Raw genomic sequence first — 18,019 nt, 5'->3', positions numbered from 1 at the left:
CCCAGGGTCCCATTCCCTGGCTGAGTGCCGAACCACAGCACTCAGACCAATCACAATGCTGTATTGCACCATTGTGATTGGTCAGGGGAGCCTGGGTGCTTCCTGTTCTTTTCAAGCGGAGGGACGACGTGGAGAGACAACATAGGAGAGACGCAACAATGAGGTACGTTTTCGTTTCTTTACCCCCTCTCACCACCTCCTGCCATTTGCTTGCCACCCCCGATCCATGTCAGCTAGCACTGCTAATTTGCCTTACAGCATCACATTATTATTCAATTTGATTCTGAGGCATCAAGTAGCCCTGCAGACCTGGAAACCACAGGGTTTTCATTCAGATGTTCTGACAGTCAGCATTCCTTCCACAAAAAGGTTTCTCTGTCTGCCCTTCTGTAATTTGGAAGAGTTTAAATACTTGCCTTTTGTTAATATTTGAAGGAGTGGGGGTGGGGGATACTCGCTCGGAAACCCATACTTACAACATCATGTCAAATAAACACTTCCATTTGAAATATCAGGAAGAGTTGAAGCATTAGCCATTGTTAATGTCTAAACCCATCGAGCACCCCTTTTTGTACCGCTTTGTTCACCATAAGTTGGCAGGGTATGTTCAGACGTGAGTCCCTTGCTCACTTTGCCACTGGATTCATGCAAGCCTGGCTGAAGACGGCTGAAATGCCAGAAACCGGTCCTAGGAAGCTTGTTTCCGGTCCAGGGAAGGCATGGCTTGGCAGTTCGGGCTGGACTGTACCCATGAGGTACAGGGTCAGACTGATTTGCATATGGCCATGTCTGAACTGGGGTGGCAGAGTGGGCTAAAGAACGGTGATGGATTAAACCCAGATCTGTTCACTGGGTGTGAGTGTTTGATTGGTTCAGATGCTCCGTCCATCACCACCCCCTTTTGTACCGCTTTGTTCGCCATAAGTTGGCAGGGTATGCTCAGACGTGAGTCCCTTGCTCACTTTGCCACTGGATTCAAGCAAGCCTGGCTGACAACGGCTGAAATGCCAGAAATCGGTCCTAGGAAGCTTGTTTCCGGTCCAGGGAATGCTTGGCTTGGCAGTTCGGGCTGGACTGTTCCCATGAGGCACAGGGTCAGACTCATTTGCATATGGCCATGTCTGAACTGGGGTGGCAGAGTGGGCTAAAGAACAGTGATGGATTAAGCCCAGATCTGTTGACTGGGTGTGAGTGTTTGATTGGTTCAGATGCTCCGTCCACCACCACCCCCTTTTGTTATCGCCAGCACAAATCAGATGATTACTGACCATCATCTCATTGCCGGAGAATTTGTGGCCGCCTACCCCATCTCTATGTTGAGTAGTGTACATCTGTGGCTGAACAGGCTTACCTGATAGTTGAAGACTTGAATATACCTAAACTCACAGACATCGCAAGGTGGACTTAAAGGAACCACTCACTACTACAGAAATTCTAGAGGCTATCCAAGCGCTCACATATGGGAATACACCTGGCCCAACAGCTTTCCACTTGAAAATATATAAGAAGCATGTATTGTTCTTGGTCCACCACTGCTTGACCTGTAAAATGAAGCCCTGGAGTCAGAGGAGCTCCCACATGACTTATGAGGTTCCACAATTTCAGTCATGCTGTCACCACAGAAACAACTGTCAAATGTGAATTGTATAGACCTATTTTCAAAGTTAACAGAGAGACCAAGATCCTGTTGAAGGTGTTGCTGAAAGTCTGATGAAGATGATTAAGACCCTAATACATCCAGATTAGAATGGCTTAATGCTGGTATGCAGTAAATTCTGTTACCTGAGATGCCTAAATAATGCATTAGCGCTAGCGGTAAATGTGGCAGAGTGGAGGGCCTTAGTGCCTGCTGGCTTCCAAAAGGTGTTCAGCTAGATTAGATGGCTGTTCTTGTTTTGGCTCTTGGAAAGCATGAACTCTGGACCCCTTTTTCACAGATATGTCTCAGTGCTTTGCTCCAAGATGTGGGCCAGAGTCAGAGTGAACATGGAGGTTTCCCGTGTCAGTGCTATTGAACGGGGAACAAGACAAGGTTGCTCCTTGTCGCCTCACCTATTTGCCCTGGTCATTGAGCCGCTGGTCAAGTGGATCAGGCGTGAAGCACAGCTCAGTGGATTCCAATGGCCTAGCGCCTCTGAAGACAGAGTGCCGCTATACGTGGATGACCTTCTGGTTCATATTAGAAACCCATAGTCTACCCTATTCTGACTGTCACATATGCTCCAGACGTATGTAGTAGCATCAGGCCTAACCGTGAACTGGACCAAATCCACTTACATCCCCCCGACCGATTCACAAGATGACATAAGGGCCACCAACCCCTTGTGATGGGTGACCCACCACTTTAAAAACTTGGGAATTCACATACCACTTCGTAGGCAACAGACATGGGATCCAAACATCACACACTTGGTAGCCTGGGCAAGAGAAATATGGAACTATGGAAAAGTTTCCCATTGAACATAGTGGCATGGGGGGGCTTATTCAAAATGATATTCCTTCCACAACACCTATACATGTTTCAGAACTTCCTATACAACATAACACCTATCTTCTTACACACCCTAAAATCAGTCATAGTGAAGTTCCCCCTGGGAGGAAAGCCAGCTGTGCATCTCTTATCATAAGTGGATACTCGCTGCGCTGGGGGCCTAGAGGCTGTGGATAAACGGCTGTACTATTGGGCTAATTAGGTAGTGCAGTTGATGATTGGCTCTTTGCAGATCAGGAAGATCCAACAATAGCTGTAGAGCTTTGACCCCTCAAATAAAATGGTATGCTTGACTTACTTTGCAGCCCATACACTCATATCACTCTTAAACCCACAACTCAGAAATTGTTATTGTGATGGCACATGCCACCAAAGTGGATCAAATGGCATGGTGTGTTAAAGGCTGAAAACAAACTCTTTGGGCCAAAAACTAGCTTGGACATACAGAAGAATTGGAGAGCTTTCACTGCTGGGACACCATCTCTAAATTATGGGATGTTTTTTAGGGCAGCTCCATGTGAACATTTCTCACGGACTCCCACACAATGCCGTTTTACAACTACCTGCAACTGCGCCTCACACTACTAGCATATCTTAACCTTCTAAAGGTCCTTCTGCAATGCTAACCCCTAGAGGCGCAAATTAAGGAGTCCAGAAAGGGAAAAAAATAAATCTCCACTGTATACCGCATCCTGGGGAATAACTAACTGGATCACATGACGGCATTGAAAGGCCAGTGGGAATGCGGCGTGGGCACCCAAAAGGATGAGGATTAGGTGGAGTTGCAAATGGACCCCAGGGTAATGGCAATCTCTATGCGACTGCTACTAATCCAGCATAGGTACATACATAGCACATATGATTGTCCTACACAACTAAGTAAAATGAAAAAAAGTCTGTACTTGCTGTGTTTGAGATGCAAACTGACCCTTGGAACCTTATTCCACACAACTGACGTACAACAATACTGGCACAACATCTACAACTTGCTAACACAGGTGGTGGGCAGAACGGTGGTACACAAACCAAAACTAGTCTTGCTGGGGTTAATGGATGAATAGAGAGGTAGACGTCATCCGAGACTCCTGGTGGCTGTTGGTTTCCTTAATGCTAAACAGTCATAGCATGGTACTGGAGGTCAGAACTAGCACCATTGCTTTCTGGAGACACCTAGGATGGGCTTCTTTATCACAGTAGAACAATTTGTGTATAAATCACATGGGTGTCCGGAGAAACATCGCAAAGTTTGGGATGATTGGATAGATTATTCTGAAAGTTCCCATGTACAGTAATGATGAATCTCATGAATTATATGCTCTGATCATTCATTGAAGTGGGCGATTAATGTTTCTCATTCAACAATGTTTCACTGTATATTGGAAATATGTCACATGTACATAAAACTTAATAAAAAGTGTCATACCAAAGATTATACCACCTTTGTAACATCTTTTGGAGCATTTGTGTATCTACTTTTACCTTTTTGACTAACATAAATTGCTAGTGTTTTCTCAAAATTAAGGGATATACTTTTTGGTGAAGTGGCAGGGGGCCAACCTTCCAAGATTATTTGATGATTTTGCAACAACCATTGATGACCACAATAACATTGTTTGTAAGAGCAAATGCAGATTTCTGCAATCCAAAATTGATTATTTTGTAAACACTGTCTACTCTGAGAGTATTACTCCCAAATTTGGCTTAGCGAAAGACATCAAAGAAGCATCCACACCTAAGGACAAAGATACCTTAAGGTCATTTTTAGGTTTAAGTGTATATTACACTCCATTGTACAGGGATATGCATTCTTAATTGAGCCACACAGGCAGTTACTGTGTAAACAATAGAATTTGAATGGGGCTCTGATCAAGAGAGAGTAGTTAATGAAGTCAAAAATATGATTGTGAAGTTCCCTCTCTTAATCCGCAGAACCATTTCATTACAAAAATGTCATTACCGTTGATACACACTGAATTTATTTCTTGCACTTTGAAAGATTCTGAGGTACATTTTATTACCCTTGAGAGGGAAGTGTTAGCATGTGCATGGGCAGTTGAGAAGCATAAAACTATTTTGTGGGGAAGAAAGGCTACACTGGTAACAGATCACAAACCATTATTGCTTATGATGGATGGTTGCTGTCTTCTCACTTCTAAAGCCCCTTGAGATTAGTTAGACTGATTTAAAAGTTACAGGAGTATAATCTTGAGGTTAAACATATCCCAGGAAGAATGAAAAGGAGGTCCGACTGTTTATCAAGGATGCCATTTTGTTACGGTAATGAATGTTTTATGGACAATGTTCCGGGATATGTTGCGGCTATAGTTGATGCGATTCAATTAGAAGAAGGATTTGTTATGAAAAAAGGAATGGATTCAAGCTTTCAGTAAGGTTATTATTTACAACTTGAAACATGTGACATGGTTTGCAACCAATAAGAAATATAGATAGGTCTTAGTGAAATTTTTATCAAGTAGTGGATGAAAAATTCACCCATGCTCTGGAAGAAAACTCTCAGCATGGCAAGGCCATCTTTATTTTATTTTACTGAAACTACTCTGTGCTTTTGGCATTTATTTCTGTAAAACCAAATTCCCAGTACTGCATTTTTACTACAAGTGCTCCTGTGTGTCTAGAGACCCACGTTCTGCAAAAATTCCACTCCAGTTTGATGTAAGTTTTCCAATACGGTGAATGTGTTGCCGCATGGCTGGCATAGGTTGGGTCGCTGCTAACCCAGTGGTTTGGAGACAGCTCATCAACCTAAAACGAATCTGTGGGAACTTTCTCAGAAGTTCCAGGGAAGAGGAGTTACTGGGCTTAGAAAGTGATACTCTGAGCCCCAAACCTCTGGTGTTTCGGTGCTCAAACTTACTGTTAAGCCCAAAACTTAGCACAAAGTATACATCTTTAGCAGTTGACAGTTTGGTGTCCTAGAGTCAGGATTTTACAAAAGTCAGATCGCACTTTATTCTTGCCCGCGTATATGCCAGCGATGCCGTGGTAATGACACGGACCGCTAAAGAGTTTAAACAACTGGTGAATTCCTTTGTAGCATTTTGGCTCAGTTAGATCTCAGGGCAAACTTATAAAAATATTTGAGCATTTTATTTTTTATTAACAGAGCTATTCTTTTTTCCTTCTCCTGGGGTTCCTTTTAATTGTTGTGGGAAATGGCACCATTTATTATTAATTAGAAGACAACAATATATTACATTGAATGATGCAGTTTTTGACTTTCCTACCAAATTGGGATCAAAGCCAATCCTAGCCGCAGTACGCCTGCTTTTCTCGCTCCCCAGGAGGACGAGCGTGCGGAGCCACTTACGTAGCCTGCACTGGCTCCCGGTACCACACCGAATTTTGTTCAAAATTCTGGTGTTGGCATTTAGAGCAGCACATGGTCAGGGACCGTTGTATTTGCAGAGACGATTCTCATTCTACATCCCTAATCGTGCCCTGCGATCGGCCAACCAATGCCAACTGATTGTTCCTAAATATAGATATGCTCGACTGGGAGGCCAATCTATTTCAGTTAAGGCAGCTTATGCTTGGAATGCCCTCCCCCTTCACCTTAGAGCCTCTCCAACCATCACTGTCTTCAAGAAAGATCTTAAGACCCATCTTTTTAATGCCCCACTATAACAGATGTGCTCCACTCATGAGGCTGAACTACTCACCGCGCCAGGATACCCCGTGGTAATGGAGCGCGCTATAAAAGTTTTTAAAAAATAAGTAAAAAATAAATAAATAAGCTATATCCGAAAGAAAATATATTTTGATTGCAATTTATGGACCAGACATTTGAGGCTATATGAATATGACCAGCCTGCAAATTGAGGATTCTGCAAATGTTTACTAGCCTCGCCTCCTAGCAGCTCGGGTTTCATTTATCATGAAGAACAATGGGCATTTGTACTAGGGAGGCATAATTAAACAGTGCCCGCTGTTGAAAACGTGTCCTTTGTACATGTTCACCCGAGATTTTTTACTTCTTTAACCAAAGATGTTTTTTCTGACCGTAGGACTCTGTGTACTTTACTCCTGCTAACCAGTGGTAAAATACTTGTGCTCCCATTTTAAACATGATAACATTGGCATATTCCTAATTGGCACATTTAATTTACTTAAAAGTCCCTAGTGTTTAGTACTGCATGTATCTAGGGCCTTTAAATTAAATGGTACAAGTAGGGCTGCAACACCAAGGGGTCGATTCCGATCCTGGAAAAAAAAAACGTCTGTACGATTTGTATCCGAAGCCCTCTCCGTACAAATCGTAAACATGCTTTACGACCCGACGAGTACGATCCGGACCGGGGTATGAGGACGCGATTCGTACGGTCCACATCAGGTAAGGCCGATTCGTATGGAAAAGCACACAATCACATACACACCGTACGGTCCGTACACCCCATGATCGCAGGGGTACGGTGCGTACCCCTGCGATCATGGGGTGTACGCACCGTACCCCGCGATCGCAGGGTGTACGCACCGTACACCCAGCGAACATGGGGTACGGTGCGTAAACCCCATGATCGCGGGGTAAGGTGCGTACACCCCATGATCACAGGGGTATGCACTGTACCCTTGCGATCATGGGTTGTACGCACCGTACCCGGGGGGGACGTTCCGTACCTATTTTGAGGCGAACTCTGCTTCTCCGGACGTTTTCGGCTCCCGTAAAAAAAGCGTTGTACGTTGCGTACCCGACACAAACCGTACTTGCTGGATCGGAGAAACCAGCCGCGAACCGTACGGATGTCGCGTACAGCGGGTTCCAAGGTAGATTCGTACGGGGTTTGATTCGTCTGGTCTCTGTATGATTCGTACGGTGTCCAGCTCCTGGTACGAATCGTACTTCATCGTACGTACGGATGACGTTGCAGGGTATGATTTATACGGGGAAAACGCTCCGTACGGCTATTCGGAGCGGTTTTTCCCGAATCGGAATCGACCCCTAATTGTGCCAACCTCTAAAATGAGACTGTACAAAATGTCTTCAAGCCTGCCCTTGCACTCTGGGCACGTAGCTTTAAACTGATATTTCAACCTGGTAAAATAAACCTTTTGCCAGGGCTACACCTTCCTTTCTAATACTTACAAGCCCCCACTAAGGTAGGCCCCAAGTGGCCATGGGGGACGTTGCATGCTATTTAAAAAGTAGGATATGTACATTGTTTGTTTTACATGTCCTGGCAGTGAAAATCCCCCAAAGTCGTTTTGTACTGTAGCAGGGCTGGTTCTCCCATATCAAAACACTGGGATACATTGTAACAACTTATAATGCTTAATTTCAGTTTGGGAGCAGGTAAAAAAAATATTCAAGACCTTATTTTAGAAGTAATTCAAAATCCAACGTAATGGTCAAGTCAGATTTTATATTACTATTTTTAAAATTGCACTTATAGGAAGTTTTTTTCCTGCTTACCCCAAATGTATCTTCTATCAGTGTAACCTGACTGTGAGTGGCTCCCCTATGGCGCAATTAGTATTGCTCCCAAACAGTGGACAAAGGGTTTGAGTCTGGGAAGATGTTTTTCCTCCCTGAGTGGAATGCTCTGAAGACTCTGCCCAGCCCCTTGCATATCTTCAAAAGATTCTTACTGTGTCACTGCCAGATGCCTCCCTTTTATCTAGCTGGTCAGTTTGGCTCCAAACCCAGTGAGAGGGGGAACTGCCCCAGAACTGATTTGGAGTGACCACAAGTGATGGTTTGCCCATTATCGTAGCTACACCGCTGGTTGGACACAAGGATCTCTGGGCTAGGGGAAGGAAGGTTTTGCCATGTTGGATTTAGGTAAAGAGGGGTAACAGTGGGAAAGTATACAGTAAAACACACATGAAGTGCTGCACAAATGGGTAGGGTCATGCCAGGGATTTTTTACCCCAGTGGCTAGGAGTTTCCCTTCAATTCACAGGCTACCACTGGGCATGAAACTTTCATCCCCAGTATTCCCTTGAAACACTCCTGGACCAGTGAGGATCAGAAGAAGGGCTGCCCTGTTCTTTGAAACCTGAAGAAGACTGGACCTGCTTGTTTTGAAACCAGGACTCCTCATGTGACTTCAACAGTCATTTGTCTGCCATACTGTTTTAGCTACAGGGACACAACACGCTTCCAGAGGACGTTTCTTTCAATTGCCCACTGACCAGTACCAATTGGACCTGCCCTGAAGTCTGCTTCTGGCCTCTGTTAAAGTAAGACCTACCTGCCCCTCCTTCCAAGGTGCCTCCCAGGTTCTGGGCCCTTCGCTGGTGTTAGTGTGTATCCCTTCTGTACCTGAAATACAAAAGCTGGGATGTAAAAACTTTTTGCCAACATTCTTCTTGGAGAATCATCAGAGACCAGACCACCATCGAAGCTGCAGCCATCCACATCGAATTGCCTGTCGACCTCAGGTTACCCACTAAAGGAGATCCGAATGTAGGATGCTTGACAAGACCGATGTAAAAATTAAGCTATTTAATGTTGAGGCGTCCATGAGCACAGACTTTGAACTTTGCTGGCTCTGAGCTTTCCTCCTTTGTAGATGACCCACCTGGGACCCCATTCTTCTGCAACCCACCTTTGTTGGTTCCCGTTCCGGATCCAGCTTGCCCCGCCAACAACTGGTTGATGATGTATTTTTCTCCATAGAATTTTCTAAGTCAGAAGGTAACTTTCTACTTGGCTATCTTGGTCTCTGTATCCGACTCGTGCTCTATCGCAGTCAGCCTTAACTATTCACTTTGATCTGATCTAACACAACCAGATAACCAGATAAGGAGCTTTGCGCTTTTGGCACTATTTTCAACTCCAAATTATTAAAATTACTATCTCTGATTCTACTTATTGGATTTTTGTTCTTATGCTTCATTTTATTTATTAAAATATTCTCTATTTTTCTAAATTGGTGTGGGATTTTTCTTGTGTTGTGTTTTCACTTTATTATTGTTTGAGTACTGCATAAATACTTTACACATTGCCTCTATGGTAAGCCTTACTGCTAATTTGGCAAGCTACAAACATTTACACACAGATTATTTAGTGACTAGCCCCACCCTCTTCAACGTCTACATGAGACCTCTTGCAGCCATCGCACGCCAACACAACCTCAACATCATCTCCTACGCCGACGACACCCAGCTGATCCTCTCCCTCACCAGGGACCCCGACACCGCCAGAACCTGCCTACACGAAGGGATGAAAGACGTCGCCGAGTGGATGAAGAACAGCCGCCTGCAACTGAACTCAGACAAGACGGAAGTCCTCATCCTGGGACCTTCGCCCTCCGCCTGGGACGACTCCTGGTGGCCCCCCGCCCTGGGCACCGCACCCAAGCCAACCGACCACGCACGCAACCTGGGCTTCATCCTGGACTCTTCCCTCTCGATGACCAGACAAGTCAACGCCGTCTCCTCATTGTGCTTCAACACCCTGCGTATGCTCCGAAAGATCTTCCGTTGGATCCCGACCGAAACCAGGAAGACGGTCACCCAGGCCCTCGTCACCAGTCGACTGGACTACGGAAACACCCTCTACGCCGGAACCACAGCCAAGCTACAGAAAAGACTCCAACGCATCCAGAACGCCTCCGCCCGACTCATCCTGGACATCCCCCGTCGCAGCCACATCTCCGGACACCTGAAAGACCTGCATTGGCTCCCCGTTCTGCCTCCTCACCCACGCACACAAATCTCTCCAGGACCTGGGCCCCAAGTACCTCAATGACCGCCTGACCTTCTACACGCCCACCCGCCAACTACGGTCCACCAGCCTCGCCCTCGCCGCCGTACCACGCATCCGAAGAGCCACCGCCGGAGGAAGATCCTTCTCCTACCTGGCTGCCAAGACATGGAACTCCCTCCCCATCCACCTTCGGCTGACCCAGGACCCCCTCGCCTTCAGGAGACAACTCAAGACCTGGCTGTTCGAGCAGTAGCACCCCCCTCCCACCAAGCGCCTTGAGACCCTCCCGGGTGAGTAGTGCGCTATACAAGTGATATGATTGATTGATTGATTGATTGATTGTGGTTCTCCCTGACAAGGATTATGATTATTATTTGAGGTGGGTTCACACCCCCCTCAACTCATAGCCCAATTTCTTACACCTAAATTGGTAACACACTTCAGTACAGCAGTGATCCCTGATTTCTTTTTAGTTATTTATTTATATTTCTAAAGCTCTCGATTATCCAGAAGGCGTCTTGGTTCTTGCTGAGATACAGAAAGAAGATGCCCCAAAAGAAAGAAATTATTTCACAGGGAAGAGGCAAGTTTTCAAGGTCTTCCTAAAGGCCAAAAGATTTGTTATAATTTTATTATAAAATGGAAGAGCATTCCAGGTTTTACAGCTCCCATCACAAAACCTCTGCTTCTCCAGGACATTTAATGAAACCTAGGCAGGGGCAGCAGTTTGGCAGAGCAATGCAAATATGTGCATCACGGAGACAGACAGCATAGTCACTGAGTGTCCAAAGATGTGACATTTCTGACAGCTTTTATAGGCCCAAACCACAAGAGGATGCAGCATCATAACATACGTAGCACAAATTAAGCATGGGCCACTTGACCAATTAGCAAAGGCCTAGCTGGTGGTATACCATTTATGGTCCGAAATATACTGTTGATGACCACGTGTCCCAAGTAGGCAGCTTCTGGGACTTTCCACTGTAATGCAATTTGCCTCAGTACCTTTCCAGTTAACAATTTCGAAATGTGATATGCTGTAATGTTTGTGTCAAAGCATGCATCTTCCTCTGCTCCTGTATCTTTCTTGAGCAGGCCTTGCGGTACAATAGCAGTTTACTGAGACAAAATGGAAAAGTACAAGCATCTTTTGCAGTGAGTTTTTATGTCAACTTAACAGGGCCTAAAGCTTCAAGCATTTGGCATCATATAAGAAAGATAGCTTCAACATTGCCCCGTCTGATACCAAATCATTCCTTTGTATCCCTTCTGTGCATCATCTCATCTCCTTTCTCACTTGGGTCATAGTCATGATTGTGACTTCTGTGTCTTTTGTGTCATGTCATACACTGTACACAGCTGAAAGTGAAAGCTGCGCAGCATGCTGGACAAACCTGTATCATTATGCACAAGGTGATCAAAGCTGTTATAATTATAATGATCACCTCGAATATCCATGATCCCCAACTTCCTACCCATAGCTTTAATTTCTCCCATATGCTTCCTGTGTGTATATTGTGTGCTTCGTCTTTAACATTGTTTATATTATGTATTGCATTATTTATATTGCGGCTGTTGTCAGGTATCCACAAACAGCACACCTGGTGGCTGGCGTGGCATACTCCACCCTCCTTGGTAAGGATGATGTCTAACGCAACCCTGTTCTGCATCAGTACAACACTCATAGCAGTGACTTCTTCATGGATATTTCCATGGGCTGCTGTTGTTGAATCTGCAAGATCCTCGATCATCCTTACTAACTGGTGTATCTGTATGGAGGTATATACTACTCATACACCAGGCACTATGGCCCCTAGCCCTGTCATCAGGTCATCTTGCCATTCTGGTGTTCTCCGAACCCTTCCTGTCCGGTGCTCTTGGTGCTGAATCTGTACTAGGTCAGTGAAGTGTGTAATTCGAGGCACGATGGAAGCAAGGTAGCAACTACTATACCATCCTGGGGCAAATAAAAGTATACCCACTGGCCACAGACAAAGGACAGTCCCTTTTAACCCACTAGTCCAGGTGAGGATTACTGATTACTCTTCCTAATCCGTGATAGCTTTGTTGTGTGTGTGCAGTTACGCTCGCCGACGCAAATGTATGGGATTACTGAATATTCTCCTTCTGAAAGTCCTAACGCTTTATATTTCCTCTCCTCACATTCCCTTAATCCTTGCTCACCTTTTGCTAATTCTGCAATGCTACACTTGAAGCTACATTTCTTCCATTCTTCCTTACCTTTGATTAGTTGTGATATTGTGCATGGTTATTTAAGGAGGTGCACCTGTTTGATATTGGAGACGAATTTAATCAGTTTCCTGCCAGAGGGTGTCTGCGCCCTGGTCTCTTCTGTGATAGCAGAAGAAGTTTTGTATGGAGACAGAAGGCGAAAGTGCAGTGGTTTGTGACCTCGGAGCTCCCGCACTAGTATTGGGCTTGGCAACTATACCGGTACTAGACCAAAGAAAGGTACATCAAACGAGAGTCACCCGCTATACACTAAGAAATCGGGCTGCTAATCTAACATCTGCTCCACAGAACTCACCAAACAAAACCCCATCCATTTCTCCACCTATAATTCAGGCTAAGCCTACTTCACATAGGGGGAAAGGGAAGGGGGGACATTCCAGAGCAGATACTTCTCCTGGAAGAGGGAAAGGCTGGAGGAAAGCTAAAGCTGGCACCTCTGCTTCAGCGAGAGTAACACCGTCGCTGAAATCCTACTACAAGGTCCTCTCCTCTTCTAGTTCTGAAAAGTCAAAAACAATGGCTGCAATCAGTACCGCACCTACTCAAACCGAAACTGATGTAAACAACGTCATGCCTACTATGAGTAAAACACAGGCACCAGCTGCATTGAACACTGAGGGTGAGCCATCTAAATCTGACCGCAAGACGCACATGTCATCATCACCATTAGTGGACACTGTTCAACCCGCAATTGAACTTTCCAATAGCTTTTCCGCCCTAGATATCCATGATGTTCATGATGATCAAGGGGAGCAGGATATAGCTGTGAGAGATCCGGGAGATCCGGGAGATTCCAAGAATGATTTATCTAACCAAGAGGAGGTCGGCAGTACTCATAACCCAGAGAGCATAGGCCTAAATAATAGTGATTCATCTGCTAGTCAAACCCCTTTGACAGATTCTACCCCGGGGTCTTTGGCAGCTACTCTATTGGGCCTGAAGGAGGACATAGGGAAGCGTTTCTCCATATCAGAGTCGAATCAGATGGCCATTCAGGCCTCGTGTGAGGCCGTGGCCAAAAAGGTGGAGGAGGTTTCCTTAAGGACTGACGCCCTGGAAGCAGATCAAAGATGCAATTGCTGCTTCCTCAGATGCCATGGATAAATTGGCTCAACAAAATCGAGAAATGCAGGATGACCTTGAAAGACTTGAAAATCATTCAAGGAAGAACAATCTAAAATTCTTGAATGTGCCCGAGGATCTCGAGGGAAAAGATATAAAGGCGTTTATCGTCGCTGTTCTCAAAACTACTATCTTAAAGGACTCAACCGATGTTGATCAGGATTTATTGACGGACATCCAGAGAGTACATCGGGATCCGTACAGAAGGAACCCTGCGAAGGAGCGTCCCAGGAAGATCCTTGTCAACTTCTTGACATATTCCATCAAAGAGAGGATCCTTTCCCTGGCCCTTAAAGCTGGCTCAATAAGATCAACATCCTTTTCTACCCCCTTCTCTTTCACAATACGATCTGATGTTTCTCACATTACCGCGTCCAAACAATGGGAGATGGGGAAGAGACTTACGATATTCAACTCATTAGGGGCGCGTGCCCAGCTTAGATTCCCCGCCTCACTCCGCGTAATGTGGAATAATCAAATGCACAACATTCGTCATGTAGAAGAAGCAGACAGTCTGATTGAAAAAATCAGGGGGGGTGGGAAAGAGGGGAATGGTGAGGCAATGCAGCTAGTAGTTAGGCGGTAGGGATAGTACGAATACTATATTCATATTTTCTTTTTTTTTCTTTTTTTTTTTTTGCTTTTCTTCTGTATCCTTTTTTTCTCATTTCCAATGTATTTACTGTTGATACATCAAATTAAGCCAAGTTACCCTAGAAAAAATAAGCACCTTTTCTTTTACTAATCCATATAGATCAGGGGGAGGGAGAGGGTCCCGTAAAGGAGCTTAAGGCTCATGAAGGAAGGGAGGGTTCCCCAGGGAGGGAGGGGGGAGGAGAGGGTGGGTGATGGTAGGAATAACATAAAAACAAAAAGTCCTTATTTCACAATAGTTAGTAGGTGTCTCTATTTAAAAAAGTGGGCGCACCACGCTCCAGGGGGAGAGAGACTAGTTGATGGCGGATAATAACATATCCTGCATTTCCTGGAATGTCAATGGGCTTCGATGTCCACGGAGGCGTATGTTAATTTTAAAATATCTAGAGCAGTCTCCAACTAAAATAATTCTCCTCCAGGAGACTCATCTAAGTATCACTGAGGCAAGGGAATTTTTTGGAAAAATCAGATGGATAGCCTCATGCTCCGGGCAGTCTGTGACTAATAAAGGAGTAGCCTTCTTGATTAAAGTGGGCAGTGGTGGCACTTTAAAATCTAGTTCAACAGACCAGTCAGGGCAGTGGGTCCTAGCAGGGACCGAGTTTAGTGGAAAGGAATTAACCATTATATCATATTATGGACCAAACATAGATGATCCTTCTAGCATATTAAACATACAGTCCATTTTGGTTCAGGTTAATACCCCCATAGTTATAGGAGGGGATTTTAATGTCCTCCTCGACCCCCAGCAGGACCGGTCCAACCATAGCCTCCATATAGCAGCTCTGAGATCTCGACGAGCCATGAAAAACATGATGCACAAGCTTGGTCTAATCGATGCCTGGAGAGCTAAGAAGGGAAACGAGCCGGGCTTTACATATTTTAGTAAAAAGCATGGGCATGCCTCTGGACTTGATTATGTTCTTATGGATAGATTATGTCTAGACAAATTGGTAGAGGTAGAAATATTGCCTAGTATATTATCAGACCATGCCCCTGTGATGTTTATTCTTTCAAAAGGGGTGTTTATCAGAGCGACCACTTCCAGGTGGACTTTACAGCGTACAGCTCTGAAGGATCCAGATTTGGTTACTATGGTTACCGTATCCACTACCAACTATTTCTCTGATAATTGGGGATCAGCGCCTACTGAAATAGTATGGGACACAAATAAGGCCTATATATATTCGAGGTCAGTTCCATAACCTGATCTGTTCTAATAACAGGAAACAGAAATTGAAGTTTAAAATATTAGAAGACAAAATCTCCAATCTAGAGAGTTTAAGGCAGAAATCACATGCAGATCACTTACCACAGATCTTGGTAGATCTAGAATGCTTTCGATCTGAATATCGAGCATTGTTGGACCAGAAAGTCAAGGCACAGTGGGCTACCTACTCTATGGAAAACTATGAGTATGGAGAAAAAGCAGGGGCGACCCTGGCCAGCAAGATAAGGGCAGACCGGGTGAGAAATAACATCAACAAATTAATTATCGACGACCAGGGCACCGTCTCTTCCAAACAAGAGGACATGGAGGAACGCCTTCTTACCATGTTCTCTGAATTATACAAGGAAGAGCAGTCTCCAAGTGCTATACATACACTTCGGTGGTTAGAAAATAAGGACCTACCTAAATTGACAGATGAAGGGCGTGAGCTTTTGAATAGACCATTTACGATTGAAGAAGTTAGTCTTCATATAAAAAAGATTAAAAATAACAAAGCAGCCGGTCCTGACGCCCTCCCTGGCGATGTATATAAAGTTCTCCAGCATGTTTTACTCCCAAGACTCTGTCAACTTTTTAATTACGTGTATAGCGTGGAGGGTAGGGCACCACCTTCTTGGAAGGAGTCCACAATTGTCCTTATACCTAAACCAGGGAAGGACCCTCTTAAGGCAGACTCTTTTCGGCCAATCTCCCTGTTAAATGCGGATTACAAGATCTTTACTAGCATTTTGGCAGGGAGATTGGCCGAATTGGCTCCCCTACTCATTAATTCCGACCAAAAGGGGGTTATGCCTGGTAGGCACATCCATGAGTTGACTTCCCAGCTGATTGGCAGCATAGATCTGGCTGTGTCACGGTCGGAGTCCCTGGCTGTGGCTGCATATGATGCCGCGAAGGCCTTTGACCGTGTCAACTGGGGCTACCTATGGGATGTCTTGAAAGTCATGGGGTTCTGGACAACCTTTCCCCATGTATTGAGAGGCTGCTATCAAGGTGCCTCTGCTAATATTTTGTTGAACGGTCTGTTGACATCTCGTTTTAACATCAGTAGGGGAACAAGGCAGGGGTGTCCTATTTCGCCCCTCCTGTTCAACCTCTATATTGAGCCCCTGGCGCAAGCGTTGAGGTTGGATGAGCGGATAACTCCGTTCAAAATGGATGAGTACAGCTGTAAGCTCGTGCTGTACGCGGACGATCTGATGATCTATACAAACAATCCTGCAGAGGCATTTCCCAGAGTTGAGGAGATTATGTCTTATTTTGGCCAACACTCAGGTTACCTCATTAATACCTTAAAAACTGAAATAATGTGTTGTGGGACTAACAACTGGCATGGAGTTCAAAGTGGTTAGTTTAGATATATGGGCATACTAATAACTCCTGACATAACCAATATACCCCAGATAAACATAAAGAGGGTGGCCAAGGACATTGATCAGCTATTTTTGAGATGGCAGAACCTCCCTTTAACGATATATGGCCGAGTCAATCTGATTAAAATGGTGATATTGCCCAAGTTAACATACCTTTTTAATATGATTCCCTTGGCTTTCCCTGAAAAAATGCTCGGTAGAATTCAGGGAAAAATTGGAAGTTTCATCTGGGCTAATAGGAACTCCAGGCTATCATGGAAGAAATTGAAAAGAAGGCTGTTAAAGGGAGGTCTAGCTCTTCCAGACGTCCTGGGGTATGCCCTAGCTTTCCAACTAAAGAATATCCTTAGTCTCCTCTCTAACTCTGATGAATCCAACTGGGTAAAGCTCTTGGGGATTATGGCTCACCAGGAAGGGGGAGGGCCCGGTTTTTTGTATAAGTTTGGGGCGCCAAAGTTCTATAAAAAGGTATGTCTAAAGGTTTTGAAAATGGCTTTTTTAGTTTGGACCAGAGTGAAGGCAAGATGGGGCATAAAATACTACTCCGACCTAGCTCCAATTTGGGATTCCCTGGCCCTACCAATATGCCTTAAAGATAGTCTCTCTATTCCCATTAAAAGGGCAAGTATAACAGTGTGGTCTGACCTGGTAACATCGGAAGGGGTCCTTCCTTGGGAGGTGTTGAGGCTGAAGATTGGAGATTCTTTCTCCAGATTCAAATATATACAACTTTGTTCTTGGTTTTCTGTAGAGAAGCTTAACATCTGTGGCAACTGGGACATTGAATCCGCCCTTTTAACACCTGGGTATAAGAAAAAAGAAGTGGGTTTTTGTTATAGAAGCATGCTTGAGGTCGAGGAAGGGCATATACCATCAATGCATACTGTTTGGAATTCATCTCCCTTAGAGGCTGCTTCAAGCACACTATACGAAACATCTTTCCACTATCTTTACAGATTTGTTAGGTCTGCTTCTCTTAAGAAAAAACATTTCTTCGTCTTAAACAGGTTATATTACACCCCCAAAAAGATAGCTAAGTTTGCCTCTTCACCATGCTGTTGCCCTAGATGTGGTCTACTAGAGGCCGACGATATCCATATATTTTATGAATGTCCCAGATTAGATCTTTTCTGGGCCAATGTAGAGAGAGCTTTGGAGGGCATTTATAAGGTTAAAATTAAGTTGAACACAGTTAGATTTTTTTTTGGGTTAGACACGGACTT

Source organism: Lissotriton helveticus, chromosome 10, assembly GCF_964261635.1.
Source record: "Lissotriton helveticus chromosome 10, aLisHel1.1, whole genome shotgun sequence".
Taxonomy (NCBI): domain Eukaryota; kingdom Metazoa; phylum Chordata; class Amphibia; order Caudata; family Salamandridae; genus Lissotriton; species Lissotriton helveticus.
The sequence above is the reverse complement of the archived record's forward strand: the minus strand, read 5'-3'. Positions refer to the sequence as shown.